The following is an 18,522-nucleotide window of genomic DNA, read 5'->3' on the forward strand; positions in this document are numbered from 1 at the left end:
TTTCTTTATTTCCTTGTAGGTTTGCAGTGTCTCTATCCCCTGGCTTAACTCCTACTAGCACAACTAGCGGGAAAGCCAAAAGATATCCTGATGTTTCCAAATCTATCTGGATCTTCTTGTGATAACAGCACACAGGTGAAATGAGCATGGAGTAGAGCTCTGACTGGTCTCCCTGTGTTCTTAAAGGAAGGAATGGTACAGGTGTTCCACAGTGTAAATCCTGATGGGCTCTGAAACACAAAGTATTTCCCTGAAGAGGATTGCCATGGGGACAACAGCCCTGTACTCCTTCATGCCAGCACTTTTTGTTGATATCATGTTGAATGTGCTACCAGAAGGCACTGGAAACATGGGGATATTTGAATTCTGCCTAGCCACCCCAACTCCTGCTCCCCTCAGCCCACGACGGAGCTTTTCTCTCGGAGATGTGGCTGGCAGCACTCAGAGGCCTTTGCCATGTGCAAAGCAGTACCAGGGAGAGGGCGATGTGCCTGCTGAACCCAAGCTTGGAGCAGCCCAGGACTGCCAAGTTCGCTTGTGGGGCCAATCTGCAGTGGGTAGGTTTGTGTGGGGAGAACATGCCCTGGAAATGTGTAATTCCTGGATTGGGTTTTACTTCAATGAAGGAGAAGGTTTTCACCAAGGAATTGCTCTATATATTACAAAAAAAAAAAAAGGCTAGAATTTTTTTTTTTTTTTTTTTTTTTTTTTTTTTTTTTTTTTTTTTTTTTTTTTTTGAGGCAGCCCTTTGTTAAAATCTTGGCAGCACATCTCTGCCGGGAAGACAGAAGTGCTCTGTGCTGGAGCGGTGTTGGCACATCTTGCCAGGGCGTGCAAAGGCGGCGGGGAAGGCTGCCATCTCATGGCGAGCCTCGCACGGCTCCTGCACTCTCAGCTCACCTTCCCTGCTGCCGGTGCCGGTTTCCAGGCCAGGTTGCACCTGAGGGGACTTTTCTCAACAAGTCTGCAGCTGCAGAAGCAGCCGATGTCTTTTGCCATGGGTTTTGTGCTTTAACTTTGAGACCAAATCTGCCAGAGCCCAGAGTTTTCTGGTTTCTTGCCTTGTCAGCATTTAATGTGAGAATAAAATGGTAGTTAGTGAAAAGCCATGGGGGCAAGGCATCCAGACAGCTGAGAAGAGGCTGACTGTCACACATGGTTTTGGTGGCGACTTTAGGCTGATATGTTATTGCCTGTGACAGCAGCTTTGCTGAATCACAGTCCTGAATGGAGACTCCCCTGAAACCGCCTGTGGGTTACAACTCATAATTTTGGGATCCTTTGGTATTCATTACTAACCTTCTGCCGCAGCTCACACATCCCATGCTCTTGCGCTCACTGTCTGCCCTCCACCTACTGAAAATGTACCAGTACTCGCCCAACACAAGCTGGATGCTCCTTCTCCACTCCATGGGATGTGGCAGCTCTGTGGAAGGCTTCTTAGTGTTTTCAGAAGTTTCCAGAAAACCCTGGACATGAACCTGTGACCGAGAGGTTCAGCTTTGGCCAGTGAGAGTTTCTGCACAGAATGAGACTCCTTGCTGATCAGGGGAAGTCCAGCATGGCAGCATGGCCAGCATCCATACTGACAGCAAGGAGGATGGAACAAAAGAGGGGGTTTTTAAAGGTCATAAAGGTCTCTTGTTCAGGGAAATGGTCAGAAATTTTATCTATGTAAGAGCTTTCAATGCATGTGAGGTAAGGAAATGGAGAAACTGCATTTTGAAATGTTTAACTCACACCAGCCTTAACAGCTGCCTGAAATACATGCTGAATATGCACACTCTGGGTGTGTGCATGAATATGGATTCTCAGAAGTGAATGGCCCCACCCACCACCGGCTCCCAGAACCACACTCCTGAGTCCCACATGTGGAGAACTCTGTAACACATTGTACTTGAAGGAAGAGGATACAGTTTTTCAACTGTAGGTTCCGGCTGGAAAACACGTATTGACTCCTGATTTTCCTCAGAATGTAGGTTATTTTATTTTTAAAAGCTGCTTCTTGGAGTGGTGGACACCAGGGTTAGTGCTGTGGGTAAGCACAGGATGTGAATCAGACCACTCCCAGCTGACGGGGTCCAGGCTGCTCCACCTTACACCTTTCACCTGTGAGGTTTTTGAATGGACCAGAAACAAGAGAGACACAAAGCTAATTTTCACTTGTTAAAGTAGAGTACTATTTTATAAGGAATATGTGCTCAATTCAAAACCTTCACAACTTTGATTTCAGCAAGTAAACAGAATAAAGGTGTCAAAAGACATTCCAGTAATGGAAAGAAAAACATCATATTTTACACCAGGATTCTCCCAGTTTCTTTTGTGTTTCTGCACAGATATAGAAGGTCAACCCTCTCCAGGTGTCTTTCCATGCTGTATCCTCATCATATGTTTCCGTCCTGTCTCCCCAAACCCTTCCTCTCAGTTCCAATTTTACCACTTCTCATCTTGGTATGTTTGTTTATAATGACCCAAATCACTTCCTCTCCTTATGAAAAGGAAAAAGAAAAAAAAAGAAACAACACCCATCCATTTTTAGATAGCAGCCATGTGCTCAGTTGAATCTGCATGCTGGGAAGGACACAGCAAAGAGCAGCTGGGAGTGGGCAGGTGTAGGAAGCTCTTAGTCAGGCTTGTCATGGAAAGTCATACTGTGCAATTACAGGGCAAAGAACAGAGTAGCACATGCTGCCAGGAGAGTCCTGCAGTTGGGCTGGGATAATGTTGTTACACAGTCTAAACTTTCCTGTGCTCTGGTGCCTCAGCAGCCCATTGCTCACCCCCTCCTCAGCTGTTGTCAGAGCATCCACAGGCTGTGATAGTGGAAGGATAAGGCTGAAAAAATTGAACCACCCACAAAGGGATGATGTACAGATAAAGAATCAGAATCACAGAATCATTTAGGTTGGAAATGACCCCTGAGATGGAGTCCAACCTTAAACTGATTACCACCTTTGTCAACTAGAGCATGGCAATAAGTGCCACATCCAGTCCTTTCTTGAATACAAAGAGATAGGTAGATATAGCAGTGAATAGTTCACTTTTGCTTTAAATACAAATGATTTCACCAAGTCACTTTAGACTGCAGTCCTGTGACCAGTATTTCTGGAAGGCAAGTATTGAGAGAGCAACAGGGATTTATATCCCAGTGAGTGGAAATGAGGGCTACTGGAAAAAGCAGAGGTAACCTTTTGGTAGGCCTAGAAGCACTCTCAGGTTGTTTCTAATAAGGATGGGGGCAGAGAGCTGGAATAGATGAGGTGTGACCTGCATGGCTTCCAAATTTACACAAGGCCAGAGAATGTGCCCAGCACTAAGTATATAAAAACTCAAGCTAGAACACACAATGTTCGGTGTCCATCATATCAAAACTGACACAAAGTTCTTCAGAGCTACCATGCAGCCAGAAAAAGAGGGAGAGTTGTCATCCAGGATTCTGTTTTGGTAAGAGTTCTCCCTTGCCTTTTGCTGGGGAATGGCTTGGCTCTGAGCTCTGTGGGATGACAGAGGGGACAAGGTTAGCCTGCCATCCCCACCATACGGTGAGGATTCCTCAGAGGTGTTTGTGCAGCAGAGATGTTACAAATACAGTGTCTGCTGTGGACAGGAAAAAAGCTTAAGTCCCACCAACCACTCAAGGTGTGAACTTACTGCTTATGGTATTTTTTACCTAAAAAGGAAAAAAAAGCGGAGGATTATTTTTTCTTCATGGGGCCTGCTATTCATATACTGTCATATACAGTCCCTGTATATACAATATAAAAATCTAGCATAACAGTTGCATACTTTGCACTAGTTTTCTATTAAAAAATTCTTTACAAGAGGAGTAAGGAAAAACAAGAGTGATTTACTAAAAAGAACTTTTCCTCTTGGAAATACTTCTTCAGGTTATTCAGAGTATTAGTTTTTCCCCATACACAATCATACATGCTGCTCTCCATTTGGGATTAAGTCCTTAAGTGGCTCAGCTGAGAATAGAGCTCATATTGGCCTAGGTCCATGCTGATCCACGGGGCTGCAAGGACTTCTCCAAGGTGTCAAGAGCATGACTATCTACCTTCACTGCAGTGGATGTGGTTTAACCATCTCTCTGGAGCCACCTGCTCTCACTGTGTGGACTGCTCTGGGAGCTAGCAGAGATTGGTTAGCTTTTTGAATATTTGAGGGATGTGAGAACTGGAGCTGGGATTGGGATAGGAGAGCTGAAATAGGTGATGGTGAGATGAGAGGGAGAGAGAGGAGAAGAACTGTGCTGTTGATAGCCAGGGAGCTTCTGTCCTGGCTTGGCCATCTTACCAACCCTTACTCCTGTGCATCCCATAGACTTCCAGAGTTAAGTGAGCCACATATGAGTTGCTAATGCTGCATCTTACATCCTGTTTTAAAACAGTCTGAACATGTAGTAAGGTACGTGTGAACATCTGGTTCTTCTGTAGCTTCTGGAATGGGAGTGAGAAGTCAGCATTCATCAGGTGCAGTTTGGCTTTAGCTGGCACTGAACAAGAAGGGGCAAATCCAAAGCAAGCATGTGGGGAAGAGGTATGAATGGTTTATGCTCTGTTCTCACATAAAAGCAGTGGCAAAGTCAAGGGCATGGAAATGACACCACAAATGGGAAACCAGCTCTTGTAGGCCTTAGCTAGCAGGGCATTTCCAACAAATCCCTGCATCTCCTTCAGTAATCAGATCAGAACTGAGTCAGGTTAGGAAATTCTCCAAATTCCCATATCCCTGAAAGAATCTTCTGGCCACACAAGCATGAAATTACCAAGAAATGGGGATCATGCAAAGGCAATAATTTCGGACTAGCCTCAAAAGGTATTACCTTGGCATTAGCAACAGCTGCGCTATGGAATATTTTTGTAATTTTCCCTCACTGTAGAACATGAGTCTTACTTGCTGAACTCCTGGGATGCCGATCGCACCCAGGCATGCTTGGCCTGGCCTTTTGCACTCCCATGTGCAGGACAACATGAGGCTTCAGGGGTCGTCTTGGGTCTGCCAGCTCTGGAGCTGTTTTGTAGCTGCTGGAGGGCTGCCAGCTTGAAGGCCTTTTAATGAGTGGTGTAGTGTCTGGCAAGTAACTTGCCTTCAAGTGAGTGTGACTAATCATGAATCTTTTCAATAATGCTGACGACCCAGTCTCTCTTTTCTCACTCTGCCCAAGCCCGCTGAAATAGGAGTAAATTGGCCTTATTCTGGCAAAGGCAGGAAATTATGAAGAGCCCCTAAAAGGCTTCCAGTGCACCATGCCTAGGTTTTGCAGTGAGTATAATTATCAGAGTTGTTGTGTGTGTGTTTTGAGAGCAGCTAAATAGCTCCAAAGGTCTGAAAGATAGCACTCTGTCACCAACCCCCGGATCATTTGCCTGAATGCCTAATTTCTGTGCTTCACTGGTACAGTGTGCTCCTGCAAAGGGAATAAGCTGAAGCCTATTGGAGTTCACAACTCTGTGTTAACTGTTTATTTTTGTTTTATTGGAAATGTCCTTATTGTCTGCATGAGCAGCAGAGCCAGAATGCAGCATTGTAGTTACTGGTTTGTGCTACACTTCACCTGGCTTATTTGATTGGATAATGAGATCTTTGACTCTTTAATGAGTTCCCTAGATGTATAAGGAAACAAAATTGCAATTTGGCTTCATATTATATGCAGAAATATATTGTATTCTTTGTTGTTTGATAGAAAAGGTGCAGGCATTTTTTCCCCAAATAAAACATACTGGAAAGCAAGTGCATACAGAAGAGAAAGCAGAAAGTTTGGGAAATTAAACTCAAGGAGGAGAAGAATTGCAAAATATCAATAAATTAAAAATGTGCTGCTGGGAAAGGAAACAAAATTTTATTGTGAGGGTATAGTTCTCAAAATTGTTATCAATATCATGTAATGGGACTTGGAAATTCAATTATATCAGTGGTCTGAGTCATGCTGCTTCGTATAGTATGGTAGATGATATATCTTGAGTGCTGGAGATCTCATCCAGCTCTTTTTTATCATGTCTGCATGTACTACCTTCACAGGAAAACATACAAATCTCAGCAGAGGAAGACTGGTAGCTCTTGCTGACACCAGCTGATCCCCATTGATCACCACTCTGGTTTTTCCTCATGGTTTTCTTTTTCATACCTGTGGTTGTGTTCCTACCATTTGTGTGTCTGCTTGATAGCTCAACATCCTCCACCTTTTCACTACACTTGCAGAGATCTGGAATAATTCATGATTAAATATAGGTCTGCTCTTCCATTCTCTTCCTTATTTTTCTTTCTAGACCACAACATTTTTTCTCTAAACTGGAGAGATGTGGGTTTGACAGATGGACTACTCAATGGATAAGGATGGTGGCATTGAAGGAGTTGCAATCAATGGTTTAGTCGAGACGAGTGACAGGTGGTGTTCCTCAAGGGTCTGTATTGGGATTGTGAAGTTTTAACGTCTTTGTGAGTAACATGGAGAGTGGGATTGAGTGCACCCTGAGCAACTTTATCAAGCTGTGCGGTGTGGTCAACATGCTGGAGGGAAGGGAGGCCATCCAGAGGCTTGAAAGGTACCTAAATTGGGCCTGCAAGAGAGTTAGAGAAGAACTTTTCACAAGGGCATGTAGAGATAGGACAAGGGGGAATGGATTTAAGCTGAAGGAGGGAAGGTTTAGATTAGATATTAGGAAGAAATTCTTTACTGTGAGGATGGTGAGTCACTGGAAAAAGTTGCCCAAAGAGATTGTGGACTCCCTATCCCTGGATATGCTCAAGACCAGGCCGGATGGGGCTGTGGGTAAACTGGTCAGGTGGAACGTTCCATGGCTGAGGGGTTGGAACTGGATGAACTAGATCATCTTTAAGGTTCCCTCTGACACTAACCATTCTATGATTCTATGATTTTGGCACCTCTTCACAGAACCAGTCAGGAGGACAAATGGAAAATTGATATTGTGTTGTATAAATCCTACCAATCAGAGCCAGCTTAGTGGGTTTCTAGTAAATGGATCAGTTGCCAGCATTGAAAAATCTTTGCAGAAGCAAAAGTGGGACTTAAGTTGCATTAGTCACACTTAATTATTTACACTGTTTACATCACACTGTACATCAGGTGGAATTGTGCTTGTTTATCACAATTTTGGAAGGAAGTGAGAGGACAGAGGTTATAAATTAAGCTGCCTAGGGCAGGGGTGCATGCTGCTCTCTTTGAAGTTCACTGCCAATCCCAGCAGTTTATTGTATGAGTGTTTGTTGGAAGGAAAATGTATTAAATGCTAAAACCCAGGAAAAACAAATTACTCCTGGATATCAAATGCATTGTCAACTTAATAGAAAGAAGACAATCCAGAGAGGCCATGGAAGCAGAAGGCTTTGCCTTAATAATAACTTAAGAAGAAAAGGAATTAAAACTCTATGAAAATCAAAAAATCTGTGTGTCTCCAAGAAACTCCTGTACCTTTCCTTTGCTTGCTTGATCTTTTCTTTGAAGTTTGATTACTGTCACTTCAAGACAGAAGAGATTTAGCAATTTTAGAGGCTATATCTCTGCTCACCAGATAAATACATTAGTTTTCCCCTAGCTTTTGTTAGTCGAGATACATTTGAAGCATTTTTGAGATCTTTATTGCTCAGTCTTTTAAGCAATCGCCTGTTCAACTACAACAATAAAAAAATCCCAGTTTGCCTAATTTGTATTTTTACTATATTTACCAATATTCTCTCTCAAAGCATCAAGACCCCAAGTTTAATGTAATGCATTTGCTGCATTGTTTTTATTAAATTATTAACTGTCTATTTTTGCTCCAACACACAAAAGGTGTCCAGATTTTTGTATTACCAGGTCTGTGCTATGTCAGTTTGGCATAGTTAAGTGCATACAAAATTGAGGCAATTTCTGCCTCTATTGGTGTGACACAAATGCATCTATCTGCCAAAGAGTCTTCCCTCAAGAGATACCTGCATGCTTTGTATCTCATGGAGATGAGAACTCATGGATCTCAGATCCTAGGATGAGATTTTCATATACTCTGACACTGGAGTGGGACACAGGAAGAGAGAGGACGGGAATGGGTGGGGCACTTAATGTGTTATCCTGACGTCCCAAAGACATCACTAGAAAAGGATTTTATATTGGGATTCCATTCATATTCTCCAAATTGTATTGCAGGGAAGATCTCTCCCAAGCTTAATAAATGTGAAGTTAATTAGAGGCGAGTGCAGATTTCAGCTAGAGCTAAAACCTCAGCAACTGTTTCTGCACAGCCAAATTACCAGGGAAAGGCATTGTGCTGATGGTGACTGAGCCTGTGCTTACTATTTTAGCAAAACTAGTCCAAAACAAGATCAAGTCCTAAAATTAGCCCTTCCCAACACCTGTCATTGCCCTGGGCATCAGTCTGTTCATGCTGTGCAGATTGAAATAGCTATCTCTTCTGGCATCTGCATTTCTTGCATGCTTTTTCTCACTTTTACCCCTTCTTTAAATTTTATGTCTTCTCTCTCACTATTCCTTTAGGTATGTGTTTTACTGTCCAGAGGATGCAATAGAAACAATATCTGTACAGGGACTGTCCTTTGATTGTAAGGTGTTGGGAGCAGAGCCAGTGAGGCTAATTTTATTTCTGTTGAATTCAGTATGTTTACAAGGATGTGAGTGCCTGGAGAAAGAGAGTTTTCTGGAAGGAATATTTTTAATTTTTTTTTTTTTCTCCTGAGACTTATTATGGAAAAACTTGGTTGAGAAATGAGCACCATTTCTCCCTCAAATTTGATTATGAAGGAATTTTTACAGACTGTGAAGCCTTATTTATGGAGCAGGTTCTCGGGTGACTACAGGTGTTCAGAAGATGTATTTGGAGATATTAGCATGTCTAAGACTTCAAATGAAAAAAATACATAGTATTTCCTTTCTGCTTTTCTTGCCTCTCATAGAAGTGCCTCTTCCAAGGGTGCCAGAAGATATACCAGTGAATATTGGCCTAGTAGTGTATAACACAGTTCCCAAAAGGCATGGCACACATATCATTAGCAATAAGAGATCTACATCAAAGTTATAGATGAATTACTGAAGTAGCCTAACTTTTTTTTAATGTTCATGTATGCAGCTCTGCACAGAGCCCTTGCCTCTATGTATGTAGGAAAGTACCTCCTGGAGCCCCACATGGAGTTACTTTGAAGTGTGCCCTGAAGTATGGCTGCAAGCATATTTATGCTACTTTTTCCCTCTGCTTCTTCTTCCTTCCAGTTAGAATAGACTTAATTTTTGATAGACAGAGTCTTATCTAGTTTGTGTTTGTTTTCAGAACAGCAGTGTGCAAAACACTGAGGAACAAGTGGGCCTGGGAAAAAAATATAAAATTAGGGAAATGAAAGCACATTTAGACCTGAAAAGATGAAAAAATTCTATACCCCTCCACTTTTGTAAAGCTTAATATTCCAATACCTGATTCACTGGAAAGAGGAATACCCGATGAGCCTAAAAATGTGTGAAAGCAGGAGAATGCATGCACAAGGGTGCTCTAGTCACACAAACATATTGCTTGGTGTTCACTCTTGAGGTTTGAAAAGTCACAAGGAATCTTATGAAAATGACAAGTTTACTTCCGTGCCATGTGTAGTATACATTGCACCTTGTGTGAATTGCTGTAGGGAGGCAAATCACTATTCCTGGATCTGCAGGGCACCCCTGAGCTTTGATATATCTGCTCTTTGATACTGTCAACTGTGAAAGCTCTTCACATGTAGGAAAAGGCAAAACATCAATGCTGTGTGACACACACTGATCTTGGAGAAGAGCCTTGCCCAGGGAACGTTTCAATGAGCAGAATTTTAACTGTTTCTGTGGATTCTGCCAAGACAGCTATTGACTATGGATCACTATGGAGCCTGCTGGGATCACCCCCTGAAAATGATGCATTTATCACTGTAGGTATACCTAGGGTTCACCTTGTTCAGATTACTCCCAGTTTACACCCTGAAATTAGAAGCCAAACTGACTTGTTGTGGGTAACTTCCAGTTAAGTTTCTTGGTACGGCCAAGTATCCACTGAGCCACCCTGCTGAGCTTTGTGAAGTTGGAAAAGGGAACAGGGTTTCCACTGAATAGAAATCCTTTTAAACCTGGGCCCAAGCTCTCTCTTAGGATGTGTGAACTCAGTTGCAGCAAAAGAGAGTATATTGGAAATAGTCCTGCAGCCTCTGAACTCAGCTGACCATGGCTGTCTCTTGTGTTCATCTGAGTTGCACATAGTTCAGACACCCTGTTTATCCAAAATGAGTCCAGGAGTGGAAGCCCACCCTAATTCCCTGAGTACTGCCAGTAGAAAATAAAGAAAACCATAACAAAATAGTGTTTTAGTGACTACAACCTATTCTCTTTCCAAATTGTATAGAACAAGCCAATATAATGCCATTTTGTGAACAGTTAAAAAAATATAATCACTTGCACTGTTAGAGAATGCAACTCCAGTAGTATTTTAAGTCATGTCCATGGGAAATGTTTTGTAAATAACCAAGACTGATTATTCAAAAAGTAAAGATATCACTAACTCATTTTGTTGCCTCTAATGTTCAGAAATTGTCTTTGCTATATATTAATCATTAAGTCCTTTGTGACCATATAAGCTATAGTATAGTGAATAATTGCAGGAAGGTGGTTTGTTCTATATTTAATCCCTTCACCTGATTGTCTAAAAGACTCTGTAATTTTTCTTGGTAACAAGAACTCTTGTTTATGCTGTGTTTTGAAACTGTGATGAAGGCCCATTCCCCTTAGCCTTAAATACAGCCAGAAGGTTGTAAGAAATCTCTTGGATTTTGTCTACTCCTGTTTTCAAAACACAGTCATCATGACTGAATGGAGCTTTGCAAGCAGTAGGCTGGCTGGGCATCTTTTGATGACTTGGAATGAGTTTTAATTTATCTAGCACTTGGAGTTGGTAGCATCATGTCAATAAAAACTTAATTGCTTCAGGTATTTTTGTCGTTTCTCATTTTGTGAAGCCTGGCTTATTTAGGGGGAGAGTTAGTATGAGCAAAGTAATCACATTTAATGTGGTTACATGCTGGAGTACCATTGACTTTTGGCCAAACTATGGAGCTCATAGCACAGGGCTGCTTACTGAGGGTGCATTTCTGAGAGGCTTTGGGGGCTGATAAAGAGGTCTGCCTGCTGCAAAACTAAGAGAGCGGCCCTTTTGTTTTCTTTGTGCCTTTCTGGACAATTCATGTGGCAGGTGAGTGGCTGCATGCCCTGAAACCCTGATCTGAAGAGCACAGCTGGAATCAGCTCTGCTGCCTGTGAGATTGAGACCTGAGCATACATCCTCACATCCTGGCCTCTTTTGGCTTGGAAGGGGATGGAGAGTATCATGCATTTCCAGAAGTCTCCTAGCTCCAGGATGATACCCTTCAGTATGAACTATCCCTAGTAATCTCTTCAGTGTGTTCGGGGACTTAAGGCTATCAAAGCTACAAATTATAGATAAAAGATAATATGTTGAAAACTTAATAATAGCCAGCCCAAATAGACCCAGGTATAATCATATCAGTGCATTATTACAACAGGAGATGTTGCATGCCCTGCATGCATATGTACTCATATCTCACAAATTAGCCTGCCCATCCATGGTCCAACAATTCTGAACTGAACTTGGCCATGGCACCAGAGGTTTGTCTTGGTATGCAAGACAAACGGCAATTTTTACAAAAGCATAATATTTGCTAGGCTGACATTTCATATGATGGTATGAAAGACAGTGTGTTGCAGGCTGTGTTACACTTAGAATTACTTGGTTATACATCCGAGTAAACTGACCATGTGCACACAAATAAATGTTTGTCAAAGTTGAAGCTGAAATATTTTACAGCATCTCTTTGAAACTTTTAAATTTACCCTCTGTTCAGTTTCCATTTGGATCTTCTAGTGTTTCAAGTTACACCTGAGATAATCTGACTAAACAGAGGAGAAGGAACCTTTCCTTTTATAACTCTGTGTGTATGATACAGTTATTTTATGTCTCTTGTACTCTCCCCTCCTTTTCTCTGTTGCTTATAAAGCAAAAAGGGGGAAAAGTACACAAATCATGATAAAAAATTATAATCTTCGGAGAACATAGAGATGCAATATGGTCCAACTATATTTTAGTGTTTCTTTAAAACATCACCAGCAGGTTTTGTTTTGCACTTTATTTTTTGAGGCACAGCTTTGTCAGTTTGAGTCTTCTTGGCTCCATTTGAATTAATGCAAAACAGTCTTTGGAAAAAAATAAATTCCACTAGGAACAAATTCTTTTGACTTGACACTTAACCTGCACACTTCCTCTGGCTCTGAGTTCCTCAGCCCTGATTACTGACTAACAGAGTATAACTTTGGACTCATTTAAAATGCAATTGCAGAACACACAAGAGAAAGTCATTTAGCAGTGTATCAAGACAAGAAGGGCCAACTGTAAATCTAACAACCTTCTTCCATTCCTAATTTCTAAGATACCACTGTCACCAGTATTGGCAATATCTGACACTCACATGTGGCAATGTATCAAGTGTCTATTAATATGAAAGAATAATTTTTATAAAAGAGTAAGTCTCTCATCCCTCTCAGATACATAGATGAGCTGATGAATGCTTTGAACAAAGCTCCCTGTTTAGTCTTTTCCTGTTCTCATGCTGCTTATTAAACCAGTTTGATAAAAAAGCAAGGTATAAAACTACCAATTACACCAAATATAATTCTATAGTATCCCTTCAAAGATAAGCCCATTGTTAACTTTCCATTGGAATCAACTCATGTGAGGCAGCATTTTGTAGTCACAGAATATTAACACATAACTTTGTCTACCATCACTTGTAGCTGGTGAATGCCAGTGATTTTTATTTCATAGTGCAACCATCTCAGAAAGCCAAAACTGAAGAAATGCAGGTATTTCCAGGTAACAAAACATGTTTGAGAGTGGTCTTGAGCCAAAAAAATCTGGCATTTTAAGTGTACCTTGGAGAGGACTCTCAGGAGAATTAACATTCTCTGTTTTGAATCCTTTCTAAATCCCCAGTGACACTATCTTGAAATAAATCTTACCTGAGGCAGGTGTGCCCTCCAATATACCTATATAAGCCATTTGTTCCAATACAGACAAAGAGCACTTTGAGTTAAATACTTTTCTAGATGGCTCTTACAAGCTGACAGCATTAAGTTTCATAACAAACAGATGTTCATATTTTATAAGCCTCCTCCATAAAAGACTTTCAGTGTTCTCTATTTCAACAGAGGCACAGTGGAAAATTATGGGGGTTTAGAAACAGTACTCCTGTGGGAACCTGAAATGACTGAGTTTGGCTACAGCAAAACACATCTACAGCTGTGGAGACATCGATAGTGAATGGTGGGAAGGGGTGAATGGACAAGATTAGATAAAGACCAAAGTTTTAACATCCTGATGCTGGAGGGATTTCCACTGGTAGTGGAAAGAGGTGGTTGCCCTGCTTCTGTGGAGGCACTGGCTTCCAAACTGACATTTGGGAGAGGCAGTTCAATGCTGCTTCCTAATGCCAAGGCAGGTAACAGAGCTGTGAGTGCAATAACATCCACATGAATTCAGTGGCACGCAGGGGAGCAGGAGCAGCCTGGCAGGCTGCGCTGTGGCAGCAGGGAAAGGAGAACAGAGCAACATGGCACCTCAGATGCACCACCCTGGAGCCTCTGGAGCACCACCTGGATTTAGAACTTGTGGATCCTTTGAGGCACAGGCCCAGCCCAAGGGGAAAGCACATCGTGTGGAGGGGGGCATTTATTTTAACAAATGTTGCCAATACCAGGAAGGAGGAGATTGTGCCTCCCTGTCTTAGATACAGGGCTGAAAACCCTCGTTTTCCAAATTGGCATGTTCTTGTGTGCTGCTTTACTGCCTGCTTCTTGAACAACCCTCGTCTACTACTAAAAACTGAAATAGCATCTCTACTTTTCCACCCTTTTGAGGCAAAATGTCCAGAAGAGTCAGAGGAGCAGCTAAAGGTGTCTCTTTCCACATTTCTGGCTTGAAAGCAATGTAGAGCCTGTCCTATGTCATGCTGCCCACCCAGAGCCAGTGCCGCTGACACCTTCCCTCCACAGACTTCTCTTTTTATACAGCCAAGCTGCCAGACAGATCGGGGGGCTTATCACAACAAAGCCAATCTGTCCCTAAGCCAGCTCACAAGCTTTTATTTCTGCTAGCTCAGCTTATCAGTCAAGCTGAACAAATCAACCAGAGTGCCAGGTGTGAGGGAAGGAATGGGAGGGCATAGCCAGGGCTTGCAAAATAACTTTTCTGGCAGTGACAGGGCCCAAAGATTTTCTAAAATTAACCTGGAACAGTAATGGAAAAAGATTATTTGACTACTCTGTGCTATTTAAAGGTCTCCGAAACATTAAGGGATTTTTTAAATTTATTGAGTCGGCATTGTCTAACCCTTAGGCTAAAAAAAAGTGAACTCAGTACCTTAGAAGTATAATAAAATCTTGTAAATGTGAAATGGATGGGCATTCCACTAATGAATTCAGGGGAACTAGGATTGCACCCTTGAAATAAGACCTGTATTTCTTGTTTTGGACGTGTCTCTTCAGCTACTCTGTATTCTTCTGGCTTCTTGACGTCAGGAATAAACCCAATGCTCCTGAGTTTTTTGCTTCTGAAGACTTCCAGAAAGGCAATGTAAAATTTCCTTTGCATATACATTTGACTGCTCATCTTTCATATTTATTTTGAAAAAGACTTTGTTCCAAAAAACTTATTTGCATGAATATTTGTGGAAAGCAAAATCAGACTAGATACAAATACAACTAAGTAGATTCATTAAAAAAAATTCGACTGTTTTTGTATAGCTACATCACAGCATTTATCTAGTCTGTCTGATAAAATGAAGCATTTTCGATCTTTGAGAGAAAAAAATAATTCTTGTAACAAATACTTTAATGGACTAACAAGTTTGAACAACCCATTCTTTCTTTGCAATCTCTTCCTGACTAGTTACAGATGGAATGAGAACTAAGAAAAGAGGCAAGAGAAAAATCTTACAATCCTGTTTTCTTACAATCGTGGAAATTAAATTAAAATAAACATAGAAAATTTCCTTCTGTCACTTCTTCTCCTAGCTCATGAGGACTTGCCAGAGCATATTTTCCATTGGTTTTCTTCAGACTGGTGCTGTCAATTTGTGGTAAAACAGAGGAAAAAAGCTGAGTGAACTTTTCACATGATATGGAAGCCAGTAACTTCAGAAAGCTCCTGCTTTGAGGTGCTTCAGGAAAAGGGAAGATGTCATCTGGAATGTTATGGAACAAAGGAGAGGTTGGTTGTAATAGCAAAAGGTGTCTGTACATGTGCAGATATTTCAACTGTGAAATTTTTGTCCAACAGTCTCCTGGTAATCATGAAATTAGCCTAAAGCAGCCACCTGGGCTCTCTGTGAATGTTCCTCTGGGAATCCCTATCACTGTAAATGAAGAAGACAGCTAGCTTGAATCAAATGTCCAGTTCTGAGCTGGGATGAATCCCTCTTTTCATGAAGTCATCATCTTTAGGTGGAGCATGGCAATAAAGCCAATACTTACCTCTTGAGTTAAAGGCAGCTAAGACCTGATTCAATCCAAATCGCACAAGAGATGTGGTTCCTGCAGTGCTCAAGTGGTGTCAGGACATGCTAACCTCCTCTATAAGCTGGTAAGTCGAAGCAGTACCTACTTTGGGTGAGTTTCAGTTCAGACTCAGGTGGAGGTAAGTCTCTCCTGTTTAGTTCTGGTTAAACCAAACAAAACTTTGAGAAAGCAGTTTAGGTTATATATATATATGTAAAAATAAAGCTGGATAATTTTGACAAAATTCAATTCTCTTTTTTGGGTTGGTCTGGAAGGGAACTGATCTCCATAAACACAAGCTGAAATGAAAAGCTTTTCATCTTTCATTTATTACTCCATTCATTCAGAATGAAATGGAAACTACGCTTGGCCTTGAATGATTTTACTGTATAATATATGCCTGCCATCATGACAGAGATCTAGTCCAGAGAATAACCCATGACCACTATGGATGTGAATTACATTCCTTTTAAATAACAAGAAGACACTGGAGAAAATCTGAAATACTTCAAGAGATGACCAAGAAATGCTTTCCAGCTTTAGACATTTTATTCTCCTAATAAGGAAAAGTTATACTGTACACCTGTATAATCTTATCCCCTCAGTAAAGCCTATAAAAAATAGACCAACTCATCTTTTCTTACACCTTATACATTATGTTGATGTACATCAGTAAGTACTAATACGTTAAGTTACTGCTTTTGTGCAAAAATATATTGGTATGGATAAAGCAAAAACCATCTTGGAGTGATGCCATTAGAACTGACTTGCCCTGAATCAGGCCTTGCTGTAGTGTTCAAATCGAGTATTTAAATGAAAACAATAAAAGAACAAAGTTTCCAGACATTATTAATTAAATTTTTCTGCTTAATCTCTGTGGAAGGCACAAAATCAACGTTGTTGTAGTTCTTTGAAAATCCTTGACCCAGCCAGCTCCAGAGGTTGTTTTTAGAAGTTGGGGAGAAGTTATGTAAAAGGGAAACATTGAGAGTTGTATGGACATACTGCCTATATGTGGCATCCCCACAGTCTCTGTATGAGGGGCCACCTCTGTACATGGGTATGTGCTTTGCTCACAGAAAGCCAAATTTACTCTGAGTATTCACCACCCTTTGTTTGTCTACCTTGACTCCTTCTCCCCATGGCACATAACCAGATCCATCTTCATTCCCAAGGGATAACCCTTTTCCACAGTCAGAGGGGAAGTACAGAGACAAAGAGAGCTTGAAAAGAGCCAGCCTCAAACAAAATTCTGCAGACTTAAAAAAAAGTAAGTTTTTGCAGGTGAAAGGAAATCAATATGGCTGAAAGCAGCCAAATTGGTATATACACCAAGCTAGAAGAACTTTCTATTTGAATAGTTTTTATTTTTCTAATTCAGAAAAGTGAACTGCATGCCAAAAATAGCATATAGCTGTGATATGAATGAGCCACTGTTCCCATCTTGCTGAGAACTCACTGGACTCTGCCTGCTTCAGAGGGCTTTATAATACCAGGTAATACTATAGCCTGACATTTTGCCCCTGACGTCTTCACAAGAAAGGGGACTTTGGGTTCCTTCTAATGTATATGTCTACCAAACAAAAGACAGCAGGACAAAGTTGTGCTCCTGTCTTAAACTGGTAGGGCTTCAGTAATTTTGGCAACCTTGTGTCAAGGAGTAGAAACTAAAATTTTGCACCTAAGCTTTCCAAATCAACATCAGCAAAATATATTGCACTGTTTGTCCAGATCCAGCCTTAGCAATTGAGGCCTTATAACCTATGCTTCACCTAAGCTGCTGGTAAGCTGGAGTAATAGAAAACAGTGTGAAACCACTGAGAAAAGAAGTAATTATCATGTGGACACTGAAATGTACAAATTATCATCCCAATTCTATCGAGGGCATAACTGAACAAACTGAACTATGAATCAATACCATGGTTCAGTGTCTGCTCATCTCTTCCAGAGAGAAGCTACTTCTTCCAAATTGCACACTAATTCACCCTTGATAAACAACAATGGGCTTTAAACATTGCAGAATACCCAAACACATGCTTGTAGGCTGCACACTCTTGGTTGATTTCCTGGCAGGCAAGTAGTAAATGGAGGGCTCCCCTTCTCCAAACAATATCTAAAGATCTCTCTAAACCCTTGAGAACAGCAGATCTGAAAATCAGTGCCAGTTAGAATTAAATTATTTTGATGGGGATGATAGTTCAGCAAAACCTGCACCTTTAACACCAAGAGCTTCTTCTATATATTACTTGTAGAAGGTGGTACAAATTTTGTTTCACTGCTCACTTTAGTGTATTTAAGTCTTCTCAGGTATGGATATGAGGGTTAGCTATTTCTGATCTTTCTAATGCCACACTTAAATTATACAAGTGGTTAGGTTGGAAAAGAATTCTAGGATTATCCAATCCATCTGTTAACCCAACACCACTACTGTGTTCACTACTAAACCATAATCCCAAATGCCCCATCCACAAATTTTTTTGACACTTTCAGGGACTGTGGTTTCACTACTTAACTGAGTAACTTGTTCCTTTCACTACTTGACTGAATAACCTGTTCCAATGCCTGACAAATACCTCCATGAAGAAATTTTTCCTAGTATACAATCTAAACTTTCTCTGGTGCAACTTGAAGCCATTTCTTACCCTAGACACACTCCAGCAACTCAATAGCCTTCTTGTAGTGAGGGGCCCACAGTTAACCAAATACTGGGTTTGAGGTCACCAGTGCTGAGTACATGGGGCAAAGGTTTAGAGCATGGGGTGATATAGGATGGCACCCTGTTGCTGGTGGGTTCTGCAGGGCTCCATCCTTGGCCCTGTACTTTTCAGCATCTTTATTAATGACTTGGATGCAGGACTGGAAGAATACTAAGCAATTTAGAGGGCTGGAAAATCATCAACCATATTAAGTTCAACAAGCGAAAGTGCCGGATTCTG

This window comes from Taeniopygia guttata, chromosome 1 (assembly GCF_048771995.1).
Source record: "Taeniopygia guttata chromosome 1, bTaeGut7.mat, whole genome shotgun sequence".
NCBI classification, from domain to species: Eukaryota; Metazoa; Chordata; class Aves; order Passeriformes; family Estrildidae; genus Taeniopygia; species Taeniopygia guttata.